This window comes from Beta vulgaris, chromosome 3, assembly GCF_026745355.1.
Source record: "Beta vulgaris subsp. vulgaris cultivar EL10 chromosome 3, EL10.2, whole genome shotgun sequence".
Lineage (NCBI taxonomy): Eukaryota > Viridiplantae > Streptophyta > Magnoliopsida > Caryophyllales > Amaranthaceae > Beta > Beta vulgaris.
The window spans coordinates 25,122,749-25,146,891 of NC_079204.1; the positions used below are offsets into that span (position 1 = coordinate 25,122,749).

Below are 24,143 nucleotides of genomic sequence, written 5' to 3' on the forward strand. Positions count from 1 at the left end.
CAAGGACAATGCCTTCCTCGACCATAAAGTGACATTTCTCCCAATTCAAGACGAGGTTCGTCTCTTGACACCTTTTCAACACACATTCAAGATTAACCAGACATGTGTCAAAAGACGAACCACACACGCTAAAGTCGTCCATGAACACCTCAATGGAATCTTCTAGCATGTTAGAGAAGATTGTTGTCATACACCTTTGAAATGTGGATGGGGCATTACACAAACCAAAGGGCATCCTTCGATATGCAAATGTCCCATACGGACAAGTAAAGGTGGTTTTCTCTTGGTCATCCGGATGAATGGGGATTTGAAAGAATCCGGAATAACCATCGAGAAAACAGAAGTGTGAATGACGAGCAGCCTCTCCAACATTTGGTCAATGAAGGGAAGGGGGAAATGATCTTTGCGGGTGGATTTGTTCAGTTTTCTGTAATCAATACAGACTCTCCACCCAGTGACAGTCCTAGTCGAGATTGTTTCTCCTTTCTCATTCTCAACTATAGTCATGCCTCCTTTTTTTGGAACTACGTGAATCGGGCTCACCCACTTGCTATCTGAGATAGCATAGATGATTCCCGCGTCACACAGTTTCAGGATCTCCTTTTTCACAACCTCTTTGAGGTTGGGATTGAGCCTTCTCTGATGCTCGATGGAGGAGGCATTACTATCGATGAGATGGATACGATGCATAGCAAGAGAAGGGCTTATCCCCTTAAGGTCATCAATCGAATACCCAATGACATCTTTATATTTTTGCAAAATTCCAATCAGTTTGGATATAGAAATGTCATCAAGACTCGAATTGACAATAACAGGATAAGTGCATGCATCATCAAGAAAAACATATCTAAGAGAGGAGGGAAGGGGTTTGAACTCTACCTTGGGAGGAGGCTTAGAACACTCCTCTTTATCCGTGGATGATGTAGCTAGAACCTCAAACGCCTCATCTTGTGTTTCCTCTTCCATGTCCAAGCTAAGGGTGTCGGGAAGAGTAGCATAGAACTCGTCCCCAGAATTATCCACACTCATGGCGTCCTCTACCTCATCTTCCACTAGGCTTACCCGGCAAATTCTCTCCATCATAGGTCTCTTCAATGTCTTAGAGAACTCAAACACCACCCGCTCATTAGCTACCTCAACCGTGATTGTGTCGTTTTTGCGATTTATCACGGCACCCAAGTCTTTAGAGCTTCTCTTCCCAGAATAAGAGGAGTCTCAGGATCTTCCTCCATATCCATCACCACAAAGTCGCATGGTACAAACACATGCCCAACTTGAATCGGTATATCCTCCAACTCACCACAGGGGACTCTCACAGTGTGGTCCGCCAATTGAATAATTTTGCGCGTAGGATGAAGAGGAAATTTTAGATGCTTTGCAATAGAGAGGGGCATCAAATTGACACTTGCTCCTAGATCGGCCAGTGCACCCTTAGGCTCTAAATCACCTATCTTCACCGGCAAGGTGAAACTCCCAGGATCTCTTTGCTTCTTGGGCATAGTTCGTTGCACAAGAGCACTCACTTGGTAAGGTAGGGAGATAAGCTCATCTTCAAGTTTTCGCTTATTGGAGAGGATCTCTTTCAAGAACTTAGCATAAGCTGGCATTTGAGACATAGCCTCAAGGAATGGGATGTTGATTTGCAGGCTCTTCATCACATTAAGAAATTTAGTGAACTTGTCACTCAACTTTCTCTCTACCAACCTATGAGGATAGGGAACCGGAGGCACATAAGATTCGGTTGGTGGAGGTGATGGCAATGGGTTTTTGTCACCAACTTGAACATGTGACTCATCTTTCTCCTCAACTTCCTCTTTCTCATTTCCTCAGCTCCATCCTCCTTCTCAACAACCTCAGCTTCTTCATCCTTCTCTAACTCCCCATTAGGCATCCCAGGACCCGCATAGCTTGTTCCCGACCTCAAATGAATGGCTTTGGCTTGATGGAGGTTGGGTTTAGGGATGGGTTGGCCCGGAAGTTGATTTGTGGGGGTTGAGGGATTTTTCTCAGCTACTTGGGCGATTTGGGTTTCAAGCATTTTGTTGGGGCTTTAGCTCTTGAAACCTTTGCTCATGGTTTTGGAGAATTTGGTTCATGGATTGGAGTTGTTAGAATTTGGAGAGAGGTTGGATCGGAGATGGTGTAGGTTCGGGATTTTGTTTGGGGAATGGAAGATTGGAGGGAGGTTTTGGGTTGTTGGTCCTTTGATGTGGAGCTTGGTAAGTGTTGGACCCTTGTGAGGAGGAACCACCTTGGTTATAGTTTTGGTTTTGGTTATACCCTTGCGCAAACCCTTGGTTGTGAGCTTGGTTGTACCCTTGTTGAGGTTGATTCCATCCTTGTTGAGGTTGGTTGAATCCTTGGGTGTAGTTTTGTTGAGGTTGTCTCCAACCTCCTTGTTGATTGTTCCTATACCCTTGGTTTCCTTGATACCCATCTCCTCTTGAATTATTGCCGCCACATGCTCGAATGGGTACCTCCACAATAAGAAGTATCATGGTTAGTACCACCACAAATATCACAAGAAAAAGAGTTTACCTGTGAAGAGAGAGATGCAAGATTGATCTTGGAGAGCTTCTTGTCGAGTTGGTCCATCTTGGCTTGAATTTGATCCATGGGTCTAATTTCAAACTTTCCGCTCTTCTTAGGTTGAGCACCTCTTCGTCTTCCACCCCATGAGTAGTTCTTGATCACTTCCTCAATATTGGACTCAAGTTGTTCTTGCGGGATCTTAGAAGTTGACCTCCCGCTCCAGCATCAAGGTTGGCCCGTGAAATCGGATCAAGACCATCATAGAAAAATCGCATGAGTAGATTTTGTTGAACTCATGGTGTGGGCATGAACGGATCATCTCCTTGAACCGCTCCCAAGCTTCAGCAAGTGTCTCATCTTTCTCTTGCTCAAATGAGGAGATCTTCTTTCTTATGTCCGCAGTCTTCCACTCCGGGAAGTATTTCTTCAAGAAGGCCATTGTGACTTCTTCCCATGTAGTGAGGGAATTAGCAGGCAAGCTCTTGAGCCATGACTTTGCTTTTCCGGTAAGAGAGGACCGGAACAATGCATCTTGATGTAGTCAGGAGAGACATCATTAGTTGTTATCATGGCACAATCTCAAGAAACCTGTCGAGATGGTCTAGAGGATCTTCATCTGACCCCCACAAAATGCTCTGCTTTCACCATCCGAGTATACTGAGGGTGAATGCTGAAATTTGAGTGGTGGTGGGGAGTCGAATTCCACCTTGAAGAACATAGGAACCCGGATTTCCGAAATCCCTAAACAGTTGTGGATTTGCTTCACCCATTTCTGATTCAACTTCACTTGATGTACTTGAGATTGGTGAAGATGGCTCGGAACCCAAAGTCAATTTTCCAAATTCTTCCGAAGCTTTCGCAAGTACGGTCGATTTCAGGATCTAGAGGCAATGTGGGTGAACCGTGAGTTCTTCTTCTCATGTAACACAACAAAGCTAAGCAGAGGATTAGCAAATAACAACCACAGTTAAAAAGAAAATAAAAGAAAAATCAACTAAGCAAACTAAACTAAAATATACTTCAATCAATAGCACAAGTTCCTTGGCAACGGCGCCATTTTGATAAGAGGTTTTTAGTGTGTTATTAGGGTACTAAGAACCGCTTTCCAAACAATATTTATAGTCCTAACAAGCAATTACTAAGGGATAGTAAGGGCAAGTCAAGGGTCGATCCACAGGGAAAATGGGATTGGTTAAAGTCTATCAAGTTAGACTACCTAATTGAAGGTATTTGGGGTTTGAAAGAGTTTTGGTATCATATTAAGCTAACTAATAGCAACGAACAAGCAAATAACACGAGTTTAAATATCAATAAAAGACACTAGAGTTAAGGTTACTAGTATGAATAAGAATAGCAATGAATTGCTAATGCGATTGTGATGTACGGAGATGATTATGCAAGGTTTATTTCCCTCAAATTACTTGAGTCCTCTCTCGAATGGCCTCAAGAGTAATCACTTAATCAATCAACTAAATCCTCTCTCGAATGGTCTTTAGTTAATTATTAAGAGATTCAATAAGTTTGGAAAACCCCTAATGAAGGATCCCCTTAATTTCCATCCAATATCTTGGCATAGAAATTAAGTTGATTCTTGGGGATGATAAAAGAGTTCAAAATTCGATTAAGAACATTTGAAATCAAATACCAAAGTATAAATGTGATCAATATCTATCCTAAGGTTCAAAACACCAAGATCAATGCATAAACTTCTCTAAACATCACAATCACATCAACATCATATTTAAAACCCTAATTCATACTTTCACCCTAACCCTAGATTATGAAACTACTCACTAATCATGGAGTTAAAGCAATTAAAAATGAATCTATGACTAATCAAGGCTAAACATGATTAAGTAATGATTAAACTAATGAAATCGCAATTAATAAACTAAGAGAATGAAGATCTTAAATAATATAAGAACATAAACAAACACCAAGAGAATGAATTAAAAACTGAAACTTTGAATTAAGATGAACGAAAAGTACCTTGAATATCAATGGAATCACAAACTATGATCACTAATCTCAATTACCAATGAAAACGAAAGTGTTTTCTCTCTAATACAAAGCCCTAGAATGTTGTGTGAAAGATAGAATAAAGCGTAAGTCTAAAACTAAATGAGAAAAAGGATTTAATGATCGAAATTTATTTTCCGGAATGCATGGTGCGGGCGCACCATAAGGAGCTACAGGCGCACCATGCAAAGGTGCGGGCGCACCAGACTCAAGCATAAAATCTTCGTCAGATGTACGGGCGCACCAATGGTCAGTGCGGGCGCATCTGAGTCTTCTGTCTCAAGCATAAAATCTCCGTCAGATGTGCGGGCGCACCAATGGTCGATGCGGGCGCACCTTGTGCTGGGTGCGGGCGCACCACTGGCGTCTGTATTTTGCTTCACAATTTGTCGATGGTGCGGGCGCACCTTCAGCATGTGCGCGTGCACCATCGTGTGCGGGGGATTCCAAGAGCACCTCATGCTCCCTCTCATCCTCTAGCTCGTTCCCTTGATCCATGTCTCGCATTACTCGGCCCCGAAAGGTGGCATTCCTGCAATAAAAATAAGAGCAAACATGGTGAAAGCATATGTGTTAGAAATTCGATCAAAATAGATCGAAAATCTAGCAAAATGTCACTATGATCAAGTATGATCAAGTGAATGAAATAGAAGGGAAAAGTGAGGAGAAAGAGGGAAGAAAAGGGGAAAAAGGGAACCAAAACAAGCAAAAAGAAAGTCATAAAGTGCGTTAGGAACGCACTTATCAGAAAGTTGGCACCAGCATGGGAAGGTCAATATCGTATTCAAAAGATAGTGGGGAACGGCGCCTATCGTATATGCACTAAGGAGGGTAAGCCTATCCCAAGGAGTTGGAACGCCGTTCACCTTAAGCGTTATCACTTTTGATTGACGCGTCATAACGTAATAAGTAGTGAAAGTAAGTAACGTCCTGTTTGATCTGTAAATTTACTTCGTTTCGTTGTAGATTTACATCTTATTTTTCGTCTTACTAACATTGGCACTTGAGCTATATTGACAATTTTGTCGATTCCTTTACCACACAGATAAATGTCATTACACCAGGCGTCAGTGTTATTAGTTACACGCCTTTTATGGCTGTCCCACGACGACACAGGGGAAACACACATGTCTCTTAACATCTTTACATGACGGACGCCTCATCTCGTCGGACGGATTATCATAATCTTTACAGTCACAACATCAATAGACAAGTGTGTTTAGCTGGAAGTGGTAATTGGCCCTTCATTGCAGCAAAAACACTAATTGGCCCACACAACAAGGTACCTTACTTATGCACACATTTACATACATACATACTTGTGTTCACATACATACATAAACAACATTCATGAAAAACGAACTTGGTATAGCAAAATACGAACTATGGACACAAATATAACATTATCATAACAACTAGAAAAGAACTACGCGAGTCAAAGGTTAAAGATTTACGACAACACCACACAAAAATAATTAAAAACATTCAAGTTTGGTGGCACAACACCTCCAAAAGTACATTACATAACTGACTATTCGTTGTAGATGTCGCAACACCTTGCAGAATTCATAGAGATCAGGTAGCGTTAGTGGCCTTGGTGTTGACGCCAGAGTCAGCGGTCGCCATGGCGTTAGTGGTACTGACACCGTCATGGAGCAGATCTTCAGGAGTCCCAAACACCTCTAGAAACTGCCTGACGCCCGCTTCAGGAATCCATGTTGACGTCTGTCCCTCCATGAATTGCTTCATCAACCTAGCCTTGGTCTTTCAGGTATAACGGCTAGCAGCGTCCACTAGCTCCTCACGAGGTCTTGCCACTACGGCGTCCGTCTCTTCCTTCAGCGACGCCATGTCAGCCGCGTAGTCGGCATTCTGCTTTTTCTCCTTGGCCAAGTCCGTGGAAAGATCTGACACCTTTTTCTCCGCCGCCGTCAGGGCCGCGGTGGATCTCTCTGATTTCTCGCATAAAGTCTTGCACTCCTTCTCCAAAGTGAGGGCGGCGGAACGCAAAGCCAACGAGTTTTGGACAACCTACATGGACGATCGTCTTCAGTATGTAAAATTTTATACAAACAATTATTATAATATGTGCCGGATGTCTTACATGAATTTGCAGAGCCAGTCCTTCATTCGCCACCATCGTCAAGGGGAGGCTAGCTATGCGACGTTGAGGAGCAGGAAAAGCCAACTTCTCTGTCGACAGGAAAATAGTCGGCGCAGTAATCTTGTAGAAATTCTTGGGGAGACTGATGGTGAAAGTTTCTCCCTCTTGTAGTGGCGTCCTAAGGGACTCTGGGAGCGTCAGTTGAACTAGCTGTCCTGGTGACTTTGGGAGCGTTCATAGGCGACGACGTCATGGCCAGGCTGCTAGCAGATTGCTTCCTCTTCTTGGCCCGTTCCAACATTTCGGCTTTAGAGAGGGCGATAGTTGGTGTCTTTGACCTGGTAGACATGGCGTTTTCTTAGAAAGTACAAACAGCATCAGTTCAGCAAAGACAAGCCAGAATAGAAGAAGAGAAAAGGAAAAGTCATTCAATTCATAATATAGAAAAGGTACCTGATGCCATGGAGGGAGACGTGTTGTTGGTAGGCTCGGTGGTAGTGTTAGTATGTTCGTCGGTGGACTGGGGCAGAACGTCACCGTCAGGCGCTGGAAGTTTGAAGTTGTTCCTAAACGTCCGTTCTTGGGTGGAATAATTCTTAACAACCGGTTGACTTTGGTTTTTGAGTAGAGAGATTCTTCGACAGGCAGTGGGAGCACCTCTCCAAATACAAAGAAAATTAGACGACGACAATACACCCGATAAAAAACGCAGCAAGGAGGATGGTAATTACCTTCAGAATTCCAACCGTCGCACAAGAAGTCGATGTTTTTTCCCAAGGATTTCTTATTCACAAAAAAAGTATCTCTTCTTCCAGCCCTTGTCATTTGCCTCTGAATTTTCCACAAAAGAGTGTCGCCCGGGTTTCAAGAAGAAGGTATACCTAGTGTTTTCCACTGTCTTGACCTCATACAAGTGCAGAAGGTCTTCTATTGTGAATGTCATACTCATACCATGTGTCAGCTTATCAATTACATGGACAACTCGCCATACTAACGGCATAACTTGGGAGGGGCTAACTTACATGATGGTTAGAAGTTGTGTCATTAATGGGTTGAGAGGGAATTTGCACCTAATTTTGAAGGGGTATTCATAGAGGACTATCCAACCCTCGGGACAGTCGTCGGGGCGTTTGTCTACTTTGGGGACCCTAATTTTGGTAGAAATGGGTAATCCAGATTTTTCAAGGAAAGTGTCTATGTCTTCTTCAGTAAATTCACTAGCGACATTTTCCCCCCTATAACCCCCGTCTCGATTATAACAACCTCTTCTAGTTTTTCCATCGCTTTAGGGGCTCTTTTTGATTTTCTATTTCTAGGAAGGTTTTCCTTAGGGGCCATGAAAACAATGTGAAAGATTTAAGAAAAGAAATACCTGGTTCTTAGTTCCCCTGGGGTTGATGGAGCACCTGAAGAAACGACCGTTCTTGAAGACAATGAATTTTTGGTAATAATGGGAGAGAGAGAAATAAAGCAGTGGAAGAAGAAAAGATGAAAAGACAAATTAATGATAGTGTTGGTTTTAAATAAGGATGCGTGCTAGGATGGTGAAGGGGGCGGTTGTCCCAAGGTGGATGATTGACGGTTTTCCAAAAGGGTGATTTTAGGACACGCGTCAATCAGGGGTAATTGTTGGGCCCCAAATCTTTATGCTTTTGGCGGTATTTTGGGTTCATTTTCAAATTGTATTCGCATGGCAGTTGGGCTGAGAAATGATGCGCGCATGACCAAGTCAAGCAGCAGTTTATTTTGGCAATTTGGGCAGTTGACAAATATAATGAGATAAGTTGAGATTTCGGCTGACGTGTCCCATACATGGAGGAACAACTTAAGTTGCAACTGGGAATATTCTTAGATATAAATATGTAACTAGATGTAATCTAGCTTCTCTCTCTCTCTCAAATTTTTCATTAGCACACAATCACATTCTCCCTACTCTCTACTGTTATAGCTCCCATTGTTACGAAGAAAAGCTTTCCAGTGTAACTTATCATTGTATTGACGCCGTTGGCATATTAGTGGATTGGTGATCAAGAGTATCACCCGCGGTTTTTCCCGTCAATTGGGTTTTTCGCGTCAACCATTCTTTCGTTTATTTCCTTTACATATTTCATTCATTCGTTAATGTTGATTGCAATAGTGTAAAGATCTCGTTGTTGGTCCCGTTTTCCTTTTGCGTACTTGGTACAAAATCGGCATAAACAACACTCTTGTCTTCGGACAAGTGGGAGCTTGAAGGAATATGTCCTTAGACATCCCGCTAATTACTAAATATAAAAGGAATTATTATAGAGATAATAAATTACGTTAGTTTAGTAATCACATTTACTTGCTAGAGAATAAATGTTGGTTAGTGGGACAATATTGATTGAACCTACAACTAAGCTAACCTAATCCTATGAGGTCACACATTGTAGTAACTAATTGATGTAAGGAAACCGGTCAATAGGAGAAATTAGGGTTAGGTTAGGTCTCTCTAAACCTATTCTCCTACTAATATAAAAGGTTATAATATGAGAGTGGAATAGAGCGTTCTTTTCTCAGTAACTTTCAAACTGAAAAAGAGAGAGAAAAACCCTATTATCTTCCTTTGGAAAATCCGATCACCCTCCCTAAAAAGCAATAGAAAGAAATTTGTTCATCCTCTTCCGTTCTAGCAAACGTGGGAATTCAATTGGTGCTTGTGGACTAAGTAGAGGGACATCGATTGTTGTTCTTTGACCTCTAGCACTTGCAATCCGGTGGAAAACACGCTACAAAGGTTGTACATTCTTTTCCTTATAATATTGTTGTTCTTTAATCTCTAGCACTTGAATAGAGCGTTCTTTTCTCAGTAACTAATTGATGTTATGCATGCTATCTCGTGACAGAAGTTAGGAAATTTGTTTCCTGAAATTCCGCTATATGTTTATCTATATTCCTGCAACTCGAGCCCAACCTAGATTAGTCCTCTCTTGATAACCCAGATATAGATTATTTCCTTCTTAGACTAGCTAAAGAAAGAATCACTTTTGGTTTTTTTTAGGGGACCTTGGGAAGTGGAGGGGGTGGGAAGGGTGGCAGGGGAAGGGGAGAGGGGAGGAAGGGAATTCCGGGGTTAGCTGAGGAGGTGGGTGGGAGGGGGAGGATTGGCAGGGAAAGGGGATGGGATTTTGAGGGTTAGTTGGGGAGGTGGGTGGGAAGGGGAGGGTTGGCAGGGGAGGGGGATGGGATTTCAGGGGTTAGTTGGGGAGGTGGGTGGAAGCGGTAGGGGTGGCAGGGGAGGGGGATGGATTTCTGGATTGGTTGGGGAGGGGGTGGTAGGTGAAGAAGGAGATAGGAGAGAGAAAAAGGAAGAAGGAAACTGACTTAAGAATTTTTTTTTAAAAATAACATGTTAAACAGGTATGTAATCAGTCAGTTAGGACCAATGTCGGGAAAAATGATGCATATTTGGGACCACATAGAAATAATCCTTAGTTTGGACAGAAAATGACGGAACACACATAGTTGAGAACGTTCCTATCAATTTTTCTAGAAAATTGTGACAATGTTACTCAAAGATTTTGAACAAATAACTGGTGTTTATTTATAAAAGAATATTTGGAATATAAGTTGATTATAGGACAACTTTGAAACACTAATGAGGTATCGCATTGGTGACTCCTAATTATATTTTGAATAATATATGTTCTAGCCATATGAAATGATATTTATGAATCAGAGCTTTGATGAGAAATATTATGTTTTTTTTTTTGACATCAAAGTAACGTGCGTAAAATAAATTTCAAGCTAGGAAAAACCAAAAATTTGTTTGATGTTTTCTACACCAATAAGCTAAACTACTTGCTTCGGCCACTTGGGTTTTCGGCACATGAAGCACAACGCATGACAAGAAACGTTTAGCGATGTTAGCGATCCTCTCAAGAGTCCAGCGGGTGGTGATATCAGACGGTGCTGTCAAGCCTGTATCAATGCTTTATATGTTGTACAAATCCTAATCAGAGTGTGGCCGGTATCATGTGCCGAAGAAAGAGCGTGGAGACAAGCCAAAGTTGTTGTTTGAAAATTAGAAGCCGAGTAGCACGTGATACCTCGTTGCAATAGGCATCTCTATTGGTCTGCTGTTTTACCCAGCCAAGCGATACCACACCTATGTTGGCCTTGGAATAATTTTGTACCTGCAACATAAACTGTTAATGAAAATAGACTAGAAGGCTGCTGGTCTAAGTGTACGCCTTGAAAGCCTGGCGGAAAACTAGGGTCAAGCGGGTTACGGGTTGGATCACGATGTTGTTGAATAAAACACCGATGTTGTTGTATGTTGTCTTGGTGCACAACACTAATGGATCTTTCTGTAGGTCGTTGATGGCGGAAGACTTGGTTATTCCTTAACAACCATATCGTCCAGGGCGTTCCAATGAAAGTATTAATACCATAATCAAGAATTACACCTTGTGTATGGAAGTGGACAATCCAGTAGTGCAACCAATCCCTGAACGACATATGTTCCGTTTGTATATTATCAACTACAAGATGACTTTCCCTCCAAGCTTGAATAGCCAAAGGGCATAAACGAAACAAATATTGTGTATTTTCCTGATCGTCGAGACAAATGGGACAAGCACTCGTCATGCTGATACCCCTTTCATGAAGATTGGAAGAGGTGGCAAACCATTGTGCTAGAGATTCCATAAAAATATATTCCATTTAGGCATGATGTTCAGTCTCCAAATGATCCGAAAAAATTTCATATCAAGAGGAGAAGTCATGCTACATATTTCATGTTGCTGGTGTAGTAGTAAATTGTAACCAGTTTTAGTAGTGTATTCACCTGATTTCAATCCCTGCCAGTAAACGAAGTCACGAACTTGCGGATCCGAAGGAAGTTCAATACTCTTAATGATCCGCGCTGTAGATGGTTCAAACAAAGTAGTAATTTTACGATAATCCCATCCTTGACCATTTGGGAGGATTAATAAGCAACCCTAATGTTGACGTGACTTAAAGTAGTAGTATCTCGAAATAGTGGAGCGCAACCACCCAACCAGTTCTTATTTGTAACATTGATGTTATACCCATTACCTACCTTCCAATGGCAATGCTCCTGTAATAGATGTTTAGCCACTATGAGACTTCTATGCCCCCAGGATAATTATCGATTACTAAGTAAATGGGGGTGACTCGGAAGGCGGGAACTGTGAAAACCCGTGGAAAGTAGAATGTGTGGATTCCGTTTAATACGCCAAGCTTTTTTCATAAGAAGCGTCTTATTGAGAATGCCCACATTTCGGATACCAAGGCCTCTTATGTGTTTAGGCCGTTGAATGACAAATTTATTTTTCCAGTGAATTCCCTTCCCATGACGATCCTTCCAGAGAAACAAGGCAAACAACTGTCTAGTTTGTTCAAAATTTTTATGGGAAGCTTGAACACTGATAGATAATGAATGATTTTACCAACAAGGATGGCATTTATGATGATGACCTTAGCAGACTGAGAAATGTTAGTATGATTCCAACTGCTAATTGTCTGTGATACTTTGTCTAGAATCGGCGTAAACTGATGAACTTTAGAACCCTAAATATCAATTGGAATCCCTAAATAAGTGCCAAGAGAATTAGCTGCTTCCATTCGCAAGATATCCTTATACTTCCGCTGATCTTCTTGTTTTACTGTTAGGACTAAATTTGACAAAGGACTTTTGGAGATTTATGACTTGTCCTGAAATATCACAGAATCTTCTAATGAGTGTAGAAACTGCCTCGCAAGCGGTAGGTGTTGCTTTGAAAAAGAACATGGCATCGTCTGCAAAGAAAAGATGCGATATGACCGGAGCTATTATGTAGAGACGAATGCCTTGGAATAAGTTGATATCAGTCGCTAGCAAAGTCATCCTAGAGAGAATATCCATACAGAACAAGAACAAATAAGGTGATAACGGATCCCCTTGCCGCAAACCACGCGAAGGATAAAAAGGCATCGTATGGTGAACAGAATGAAGATCCTAGAGAGAATGCGATAAGCCACCGTTGAGATGCATTCCTTGATTAAGGTTATCTAATGTGAAGGAAATCCATATGCAGCTAATACTTTTGGAGCAAATAACCAATTGACGTGATCATAAGCTTTGTTCATATCCAATTTGAGACCAGCCAAGGAAGACTTTTGTCCGCGCTGTTTATTGATGAAGTGGCATAGTTCATGGGTAAGAAGTATACTATCTTCCATATGTCTTCCAGGAATAAATGCATTTTGGAAATCCGCAATTAATCGAGGAAGTAGGATCTTCATTCTGTTCACCATACACTTGGCATTGCATTTATATAACACATTATAGAGAGTTATAGGACGAAGATGATTTACCTCTTGGGGCGGAGAAACTTTTGGAATTAGCACTATGAGTGTAGTATTCCATTATTTTAGTAAAAAACCAGTAGAAAAGAAACGTTGTATTGCCACGGTAACACTAGGACCAACCATTGGCCAATACTTCTGGAAAGATTCTGCATTATACCCATCCAGGCCTGGAGACTTGTTATGAGCAAGAGAAAAAAAGGAGTCTCGAATTTCCTGAGGTGAGAAGGGCCTTAGGAACATGTCACATTCATTTGCTGAGACGGTTGGTAAATGAAGTTCACAGAGAAGGAGATCAATACAATCGGGAGTAATAGCCGGCGACGGAATATGCGTTAGAAGAGCTTTGAAGTGAGTTTCAATAATGTCCTCGACCTCATGCGAATTATTAACCCATGCACCGTCTCCATTTTTCATCATATGAAATAAGTTATTTCGTTGTTTTTAACGAAGACGGCTAAATAAAACTTTGGATGGGAGGTCCCATACCTGAATGAAAGTATCTCTCATTCTTTGACGCTAATACAAAAAGGCTAAAGCAGCTTCATTAATCATTGAGGATTGCGTGCAGATGTAATTCAAGCCATGTTCCATCGTTGAAATCTGATTTCCTTGAAATAGCAGCTGTTCAAAAAAAATGCTCCAATTGACACCCCAGAACAATTTTTTATCTAAGCACCAAACTTTGAGGCGCTGCCGAAGCAGGTATAGACGTTGCGAGATTACATAAGCAGGAGAACCCATTATACGGATTTGCTAAATGTCATGTACTAACACCCGAACTTCATCCTGATGTAAACACCAGTTTTCTACCTGACATGGTCGTCTAGGCTTGCGAGTGGGAATGTTGAGTTGTAGTACTATTGGTCCATGATCAGAATGAATGATAGGCATATTCCGAATATGTGTTTCCGAGAAGTCGATCATCCAATCCGAAGAAGCATAACCCCGATCCATCCTTTCCATAATACAATCCTCCGTTTCCCTGTTGTTTGTCCAAGTAAACCGCGGCCCTGAAAATGGGATATCTTGAAGATGTAGATTAAATTTCCATGAAAGGAAATCTTCCCATCCTCGAACATTGTGACTACCCCCTAATTTATCTGCATGGTTGTCCACTTGGTTAATATCTCCGATAATTAGATATCTGCTTAAAGGCTGGAGAAGGTGGTATAATTTTTCCCATAAAGGTAAATGATGACTAAAGTGAGGAGCTCCATGCAAGAAAAGGCAGTGCCATTCGTTACCATTTATTGATGATATCTTACAAAACATGAAGTTACTAGAACTTTCTACAACCTCCACGGAGTAAGGATCCCAACAAAAAAGAACCAATCCTCCCCGTGTTTCAACTGCATTGACCCCAAAACAACTTTTAGGACTAGTAGATCGTAACAAACTTTTGACACATTCTACATTGGATTTTGTTTTTTGCAAAAATAAAAAGGAAGGTTTGAACTGGGACAGCAACCAAAATAGGTACGGAACTGTCGGACTATTACTGTCATTTTGCCATCGACAGTTCCAAGAGAGTATACTCATGGCGCTGTTGGTGACTGAGATGGGTCAGTCACTTCCCTCGTGTTACCAGAGCCCTCAGCTGGGTTTGACAGTGAAAGAGCTGGATTGTTTGTATCAAGTGCCACTGATTCCATGACCTGACAACCAACCTGCAACGAAGAACTCGCTGCCTTGTTTCTTTTCAAACTCCAATCTCCCGTAGGCTCCATTGGCGATGTCGCAGCATTCTGTTTCTTTGTATCAACACCCATCTCAAATTCAGGTACAACCCCCATATCTAATGCCATAGACACATCAGAGACTGCCTTTGAATGGACTCTATTCGGCCCAGCTGAAACCCGAACATTGAAACCCCCTTTGGCATCCCATTCCTCATATTCCTTTTTCCTCCTTTTGCGTTTGACAATAGCATAATTACCTGCAAAAATAAAAAAACTTTCCATTGTTTGGCTTCTATCGAGTATGGCTTTACGTCGCCTCTTACCATTAAACTCCCTTGCTTGACAAGGTAAACCCAGGACAATATCCCTATGACTCTGCATATTTGAGTTCTCGTAATTATTAACCTCATCTGATTATGTTGACGTAAACGTGAGATTTAGAGGCGTGGTATGCGAATAAAGATCTCCTGCATTTTCTGGTTCTGCATTTGGCACATTATGTTCCTACAAAAACGGATTAAAAACATCTGGGAAAATAGGTGGTGAGATACGAAATCTATTGTTCATTAAATTCGAAACCGAACGAAGCACGAGAAGAGAATGGGGTGAGTTTTCCATCCCTTCATTGTTTGTATTAAGCTGCAAATCTCTCATATTTCTTTCCACCCAATTACTAGAACCGGCCTCCTCTGGCCCAGGTGGTTGCATGGACCACCCTTGTTCAACTAGGCTTGCTAGAGTCCCTCTTTCAGCTCGAATAGCACTCTCAGAAAGAGGGGATAGTTAAGACCGCTCTCTATTTAAAGGTCCAATTGGAACACATAAATTATTTATGATACGTAGTGAACCTTGAGCCCAGTTACTCAGACGTAGACGCTCAAGGAGTTCAAAGCGAGTTTTCTGGGTATACGGGGGAGGTGTAGTTTGGGCTGTGGGAATAAGGCCAGGTAAAATATTATTTGGATTAGGCTGGTTAAGATCAGGGCTAGAGTTTCTTGGTGGAAAATTTAGGTCCAGCTTTGTATTATGTAATCTTTCTTGAGGAGTAAAAGACACACAAGAGTCAGAAGAAAGCCTAAAGTGACGACCTGGGGATTGACTTATCGGGTGTCTGTTAGGCCCATAATTTTGATAATTTGCTCGATAATCCGCTAATTCAGGTGGGTGATTGGAATAATTTTGAACGTGTTCACCAGAGATATAATGGTACGAATTAGGGTTTTGTTGTGAGGGTAATTCAGGGGAAGTATCATAGAATTCGTCGAATGAAGAATCTGAATTTGTTTGTTTTGGTACATATAGATGAGGGAATAAATATGGGTCCTGGCTAGGGGGATTCATATGAGGGCGGATGTGCAATAAGTTTACTCTAGGGTTTCTATAAATAAACCTATCAACTAGACCACGAATCATATTCGTGTATAGTGGAATATCTTCGTGAGTTTGGAGAATTAACATACTATTATCTTCGAATTCTTGAACACGACGAAGGATTATTCGTTGTGCTTCATAAGCAGATAACGGGCATCGTCCAGTATTATGGCAAACACAACCACATTCTTTGCAAAATTTAAAAACACCTTCATATCGAAAGTATATCCAGACCACCCTATCCCCACTATGCATGGGCAGAAAGCAGCCAGGAATTAAAGGGTTTGTTATATCGAGGACGAACCTGGCTCGTAGAAATGGTTGATGAGGCAACAAGGCCAACGTGACTCAGTAAAAATACACTTGACTTTAGACCCGATTATAAGGAATTATGCTTCAAAGTTACATTTTAGATTATGTTATGTTTATATTTGTTTTGGAAAGATCATGCTAGGAGTCTTTGGTTTCTTTGACGTATAAATATACCTTTGTGATTTTGATTTTGTTTTATATTGATTTGTGAGACATAAAAAGTTTAGCATGAGATTATTTTCAGAAATTTAAAATTATTGTAAGCCTATAAAATGAATTTTGGTTGGACAACGGATACTTAGTTCCATTGATTTTGTTCCTATAACCTGTCCTGGTGGGGGCAGAGTAGATTGTTAGTGATTTTGTAGGTATTGGAAAAGTTTCTAAATGGAACAGGGATGCTAACCTACATTTATTTGGTGTTCAAACCTATCAAATCACTTTAAGTTGACTCTAATAATGAGATGTCAGTCCAATCTCGGTACTTTCTCTACACATTTCCTTCAAACATCCAAAATTAAATGACAAGAATAAGGACTGGAAGCATCATGTGGAGAGATGATACACATACACTTGGTGTATGTGGGCCACACATACACTGAATGTATGTTTACTACTAAAACATATTCCTTTTGTATGTATTACTACTAAAATTTATATTGATAATAAAAAAATTAAAAACTTACAATCATTTGAACATGTTTTGTTATTCAACGATATTTGAATTTACATAATACGACATAGACGATTGACACCTATATTTCGAAATGAATTTTATTACATGGTAGGGATGAAATTATAACATTATTATTCTACAAACAAATTAAATAATTGAAAAAAATGGGAAAATTTAGTAGAAATCAATAGTAGAAAAATGGTGAAGATGAATAAGATGAAGCTATTATATGAATGATCTGAAGAAAAAAATTACAATTCTTTTTTTTAGTTTTAAAAAAGGATTAATACAAATCTAAACAAAGAAAATTTCATAAAACAAATTTTTTAAACAAAGATAAAGAACAAATCATAAAAACAAAATTATGTGCCAAAACATTGTAAGTTTGTAATATTTTTACCTATTCGCTATTTACCGTCCGTATTTACTAAAAATCGCCTGTATTATTTTCAAAAAATTTCTAAACTACCCCCTATGTATACTCACTCTCTCTCTCTCTCCCCCTTCTCTCACTCTCATTCTCACTTTCTTTCACCTCACTTCAACAACTAGAACCACCACAACCGAAACCACCACCGCGATTTTTTTTTTTTTTTTGAAAAATGATAGAGGAAACGAAATGAATTTTCTTTTCCTCGATGGAGGAAAGGAAATTCTGGTTCGTTTCCTCCCTGTCATTTTTCGAAAAAAACTTCGCGGTGGTTCCAGTGTTGGTGGTGGTCGTTGCTGTGGTGGTGGTTCCGGTGTGGTGGTGGTTTCGGTGGTGGTGGTCCCGTGGTGGTGGTTCAAGTGGTGGTCGTTGTCCGTGGTGGTTGGGGTGAGGTGAGAGAAAGTGAGAATGAGAGGAGGAGAGAGAGTGAGTGAATATATATAGGGGTAGTTTAGGAAAATTTTGAAAAAAATACGGGAGATTTTAAGTAAATACGGGTGGTAAATAGTAATGCCCTAATTTTAGTAATATTTTACATATTAGTAGTAACACATACACAAATTATAAATTTTAGTAGTAACACATAGGTGTGTATGCGTGGCTCACATACACCCAGTATATGTGTAGTCTTTGCGTCACCATGTGTTAGCCTTTGTTAGAAAGCATTTCCGCGAAATTAATTGCAGCACTATTTAGGTTCAATCTTCATTCATGATAAATAACTTTCTTTTCCCGCCGTCCTCTCTTGTTCCTCTCATTACCAATTATTATCAAAGCACCATGTGGGTTGTTCATTTTTTTTTTTTTTTGTTTGGGGGTGAATGTGGGTTGTTCATTTGATGCTTCTCATACCGTCATACGTGATAATTTTCGCCATTTCTTGTAAGCATAAGGTAGTTTTTTTTTTTGGACAGAAGCATAAGGTAGTTGCTCTTATGTATCATATCGATAAACATGTTAACTTGAAAATCATCCGCTTACCGAACTTCTTACTATTGGTTGCATATATTTACATTTAGGAGTTAAGACGCTTTTAGAAAATCCATTCGATGGTACATACATGGACGACTCATGTTAGTTGCAGTATGGTTTAGCATTTAATTAACACGTAAAGAACTGTATTGTTTAATGCATAGTCATAGTTTCTTCCTGTTATGAGCATAGTTTTTTCTTTTTTTTTTTTTTTTGGCAAAAACATAGGTAAGAGTTACACCCTAGTTTCCCCTTTTCTAGCTTGGTTAGCTAGGTAGTGTGCTTTTTGAACTTTAACTCTTTCAACTTGCATTATACAAACTGACTCAAAATTACATAGTAATAGACGTATTTCAACTATTATGTTTCTTATTGAGGAATTTGCTTTCGCATCTTCCCATAAACCTTCTACCACAGCCTTCCACTACAAGAATAACCCTCATCAACGACGGGAAATCCTGTTGCTAATGAGAAGTTTCTCGTCGCAAAAGCCTTTTACGACGAGATTTCTGTACCGTCGTCCGCCGTCGCAAAAGGCTCCGTCGCAAAAAACATTACGACCAGTTTGAGTGAGCCGTCGTCATTGATATATTACGACGAGGTAAAAAACTCGTCGCAAAAAGTTTGTATCTACAACGAGATTACCTGTTGCAATTGAGTTTTTGGAAATTCGAATAATTCTTTTTACGACGAGATTTTCTCGTCGTAGATCACTTTCTTGGAAATCATTGTTGACCTAATTACGACTAATTTCTGGTCGCAATTATACTCTTGGAATTATTTCATTACACCACTAACGACAATATTTCTTGTCGCAATTCTTTTTCATGCATTTCTTACAACACATTTTACGACCATAATTCTTGTCGATGTTCTTTTATTATATGATTTTTATAGCACCTTTTTACGAACGTATTTGTTTCGTTTTTTGCCGGACCAAATTGTTACATTTTGTGACCATTCTTGCTTTGCATTCACTATATTTACCTGTAAACCATATACCACTCACTCCGAATATCGTGATAAAACATAATTCATAAGTACATAGATGTGCAAACACAAGTACCAATAACAAAAGTATCTACAATTTGAGCTAACGGTTCAATATGATAAAAAAATCTAGAAACTCTATCAAAAGTTTCGCATCTGACCAGACTTCCAACTTCTTTATGCTCCTTGAGATACACTCTTTGATGCCAAAGAGGATGGCATAGGCCTCCGCTTGCACTGAGGAGATTGCTTGAATGCCTTTCCCACCTGAGCCTGTTTCTATACTTCCTTCCCTAATTACCCAGCCATATCCAACATCCCCCGAGTCGAGATTCAGTCTCTTGTTTTCCTTCCAAGAACCATCCACAATCAAAATACTATGCTGAGTCCCATTCATCCAGTTTTTCGTCCAAGAAAACTTCGCTCGTACATCTTCCCTTGCAGCTGTCCTTGGCCTTTCATTCTTAGATAGGTCACTTGAACATACTTGCCATCTTCATTGCCATTGTCTTATAATCCCGAAAGTATCCAACGGGTTAAAGCGATAGCTCATATTAAAGGTGCTTTTGTTTCTTAAAAGCCAGATACTCCATAATATTCCCAAGAATTCTACCGCTTGCCCTTCCACATTTTGTTCATCCTGTATAAGAAACCACAGCCAGTTTCTTGTCCATTGTGCTATGTCAGTATGTACTGGATTTCCCGAATTGATTCCTAGGACCGAGCTTTTCCAAATTCTCTTTGTAACTTCGCAGTCTTTGAAAATATGAGTATCTGACTCCTCCTTTCCACAGAAAGAACAAGGGGTCGCGCTTAGAATTTTCCTATTTCTAAGGTTTACTCCGGTGGCCAGGGCACCATTAGCTAGCTTCCAATAAAAATTTTTCCATATTGGGCAGAATTTTGATATCTCAGATTTCTCGCTATCTCTTTCTCTAATCAGCCAGTAACCTGATTTGGTGGTGTAGTCTCCATTGGTCGTTTTTTCCCAATTGAACTCATCTTCTTTGTCGCTTGAGACCAGGTGTATAGTTCTTATGGTTTTTACATCTTTTTCCTCATAACATTCTCTTATTAAGCTTATGTTCCAGGTGTGATTATCAAGGATTAAATCACTAACCATTACTGGCTTTGATCCTTCTTGATATGTGGGATTATGTTTAAAATTCAGGTACCTCCCTCCCACCCACAAAGTATTTAGGACAGCTGTCGACTTACCATTTCCTATCATTATTGGTTTTCAACAAATAACATATAAAGTCAATACTCTTTTATTGTAGATTTTACTAGAAAAACTTTCTATGCAATTTCGTTCTTCTTTTCAAAGACACAAATAGTTCCTTAATTCTTTATGTCTCTCATTTTAACTTTTAACATTATTATATATTACGGGATAAAATTCTAATCTACGTGATAATCAATCATTGGCAACAATATAATTATTCTGCACTGCCACTTGGCAGCAAGCGATTGTTTTGGAGATCGAACCACAGTTTGCCAACGTGTTAGGTTGTTGTAGCAACTCCTAAAATGGTGCAAGGTTGTTGTGGCAGCTCCTAAAATGGTGGTAGGTTGTGATGGTTTCTAAAATGGTGGCGAGTGAAGGAAGAGGCAAGCATTAGTGGTCAAATCAATTGGCAAGTTGTTGATAAGATGAAGGAAGATCCCTAAAAAATAGGAACTAATAAGTTGCAACACATTTGACGGATTTTGTTTAAACCGTCATTCTTTCTATTATAAATACTCCAATTGTAAACCATTCAAATAGATAAACTCTCTCCTACTCACTCATAACCCTAAAAACTCTATTTCACCTCACACTCTCTATCAATTTCTTTTATATTCTTAATTTGACATATCTCTCTCTAAAACCTAAGTTGCTCGTTCGTACGTCTTGCCAATCAGGCGAAAACAGTGTACATGTATTGTAAGTTGATATTATTATTGTGGATTGGCGCAAATCTGATTCCCCCTTGATTTTCTCCCCATCTAGAGAATTTTTACGTAAAATTGCATTGTGTTTTTTTCTTTATATCTGCACCATATTTCGCCTATTTATTATGCTCGTATTACAACTTAATTGTCAACCCCTTGTCAAGGCAAAATGATCATTGTGTGAAATTTGCCCAAAACATTATATATCCATTTTGATCATACTTTTTTATCAATATATTTAAACAAATGCTATTCAATTTATCTCGACGTATATTTTTAAAATATCAACATTTTATAAATTTATTAATCGCTTCTTGAAGCTATGATGGTTAAATTAAAGTAGTGTGCGGAAAACTTGAGAGGTCAAAATGAAAAAAAAAAAAAAAAAATCAAACAACAAAAGGATTATGTTTAGAAGCCTCTTCAAAAAATTGATCATATTTATGGTTTCCTTATACTTTGGGTAATTATAATGTATATGTAGATACAGGATTATATGAGTAGGAATTGCGGGTGAGCAAGATTTATGCCCTTGTTGGAGCAATTTTGACTTATGAGTATATCTTAGATAGGTCGGGTGGTGAGCGGGTATATATGTCAAAAGTCGTTCTTGCTAGAGTAGTGGTTAGATGGTATATTTAGACGGTGACCTCCATCCACCAGTGTATGAGCCCATATACAAAATCTCAAATTATTATTAATTTTTTTAAAAAAATAAAAAATTTCATACTTTGTTTACTTTTAAGCGACATTTAAAATTCAGCTTTTAATGCGTTCTTCACGTGGTAGCTATTATTTGTATCTCTATATTTTGGACTTGTATTATATGTAAGTCTATATATTTAGGAATATGTTTTGCTTAGGAAGGATGAGCCTGTATTCTTGGCGCGATTTTAAAATCTTAAACATTTTTTTCATTGATATCAAAGTTGTAACACGTTTTAGTTGGTGGATTTAGTTTTCATGCTTGGTAGGCAAAGTTATCAATGACCCATATCAAAGGTAGTAATGTACATCCTTTGATCCCTCTCCCAACCATTTATAGCAGAAAAGAAAAGAAAAAAAGCAGCCTATGGTAATGATATCCCCCTTCTTTCTTTCAATAAAACTTGGAAACAATGATAAACAGTGTGATCAATAGTGTGCTTTCATAAAACTTTCATCACATTGGACCCCGCAATTGATAGACCAGAAGAAGTAAGATATTTTAAACCCATGAACCTTTATAACATCTCTTTTAGTATTAGGTAGGCTGACAACATTATGCAAAATATCGTAGGAGAGTTCCATAAGTTATCAACTAGGTTGAGAATAGCAAAAAAAGGTACTCTCTATGGGAGTATACAAGCTTAATAAAATTGATATATGCAAAGCTTATGATAGGATTCGATGGGATCTTATTGAAGCCATTCTCGTGACGATGAAAATCTCGGAAATATGGATTCATTGAATTGTGCAGTGTATTTCAATAGTTTCATACTTAGCCTCAATTAATGGAAAACCAACAACCTTCTTCAAGCCTTCAGCTGATCTCAGGCAGGGGACCCATTATCTTCATATTTTTGTTCATTCTCTAGATGGAAACCCTCTCTTATGATCTAATTACATCTTAGAACAAAAAGAGAACTTCAAGGTATCTAAATTACTCAATATGTTGCTTCTCTGACTCATCTATTATTTGTAGATGATACCCTTTTCTTATTTAAAGGCACTAGTAGAAAAACGCTGATTTGCGTCGAACATATAAAAAAACCGGCGCAGTTAGTGAAACACAACTTATTTGTCGGTTAGTGACATGCTAAAGTCATATCACCTAATCAAAAGTAACCTAAGGTCCACTAAGTAGTAGTCAGGGAAGTCAGGAGTGAATCCATAGGGAGATATCTAAACTCTAATATTATACTAACTAAATCAGATGGAAAGGGTTGGTTTACTAAACTAAGGAAAAATATCAAATAAGGGAAAGACTAGGGATAATTCACCATGTATGCACTTCAGGATATCAAGAAGGATTGAGAACTAGAAGAAATAATCTAACTAAGGCACATGTAATTTATGTCGTGCATTACCTCCCTCAAAGCTCTCTAAGCCTCTCTCGCATGATCATACATCGCTAAGTCTACTATTGAACTCCTATACAAAATCCTACCTCTCGGTCTATGACCTTATATTGCAACAATAATCAACTAAGTTGGCCAAACTTGTAGAATAACTTTAATAACTCAATGGCAAGAATCAAACAAATCAATGAATTAAACAATCATTTAATAAAGTCCTCATATGCATACATAGATCCTATAATCCCTAGAAAATAAACTACTCACACATAATTAGAGAAAACATAATCACAATTAAATAAGAAAACAACATGATAATACAACAAATAAGAATTGAAAAGGAAATAGTCAGGGATGAGAAATAATACCAATTGAAGAACAAATATTGAAAACAATTACTTTATTGAATCTTAAATAAATTTATAAAGTATAATAAACTAGGATTCTTGAGAGAATAAAAGTTCTTAGAAAACTAATGACATAAATAATAATAAGAAAATGTAGTGTTTCTACTTTAAAAGGATAAGTATTTATATAAATATAAACTCAGTGCAACATGCACTTCGAAAGCCTTAAAATATCCCCGCCCAGGTCGTCGAGGCGAATTTTTGCCCGACCGGGCGGTTGTCAAGTACCAGAAAATCTTCATATTGCACAACCGGAAGATCTTCGGCAGCTTGTTTCCTCCAAGAGATCGTCTCGCTCGACCAATCCGGGTGGATTTTGCCTG

General features: G+C 39.2%; 1 non-coding gene across 1 annotated transcript; it reads left to right on the plus strand.

Moving 5' to 3' along the window:
• The first annotated feature begins 2,822 nt into the window (after positions 1-2,822).
• LOC125496219 (small nucleolar RNA R71) lies at positions 2,823-2,929 on the plus strand. The gene has a single exon (XR_007272916.1). It is a non-coding gene; the product is annotated as a small nucleolar RNA R71 (small nucleolar RNA).
• The last annotated feature ends 21,214 nt before the right edge of the window (positions 2,930-24,143 follow it).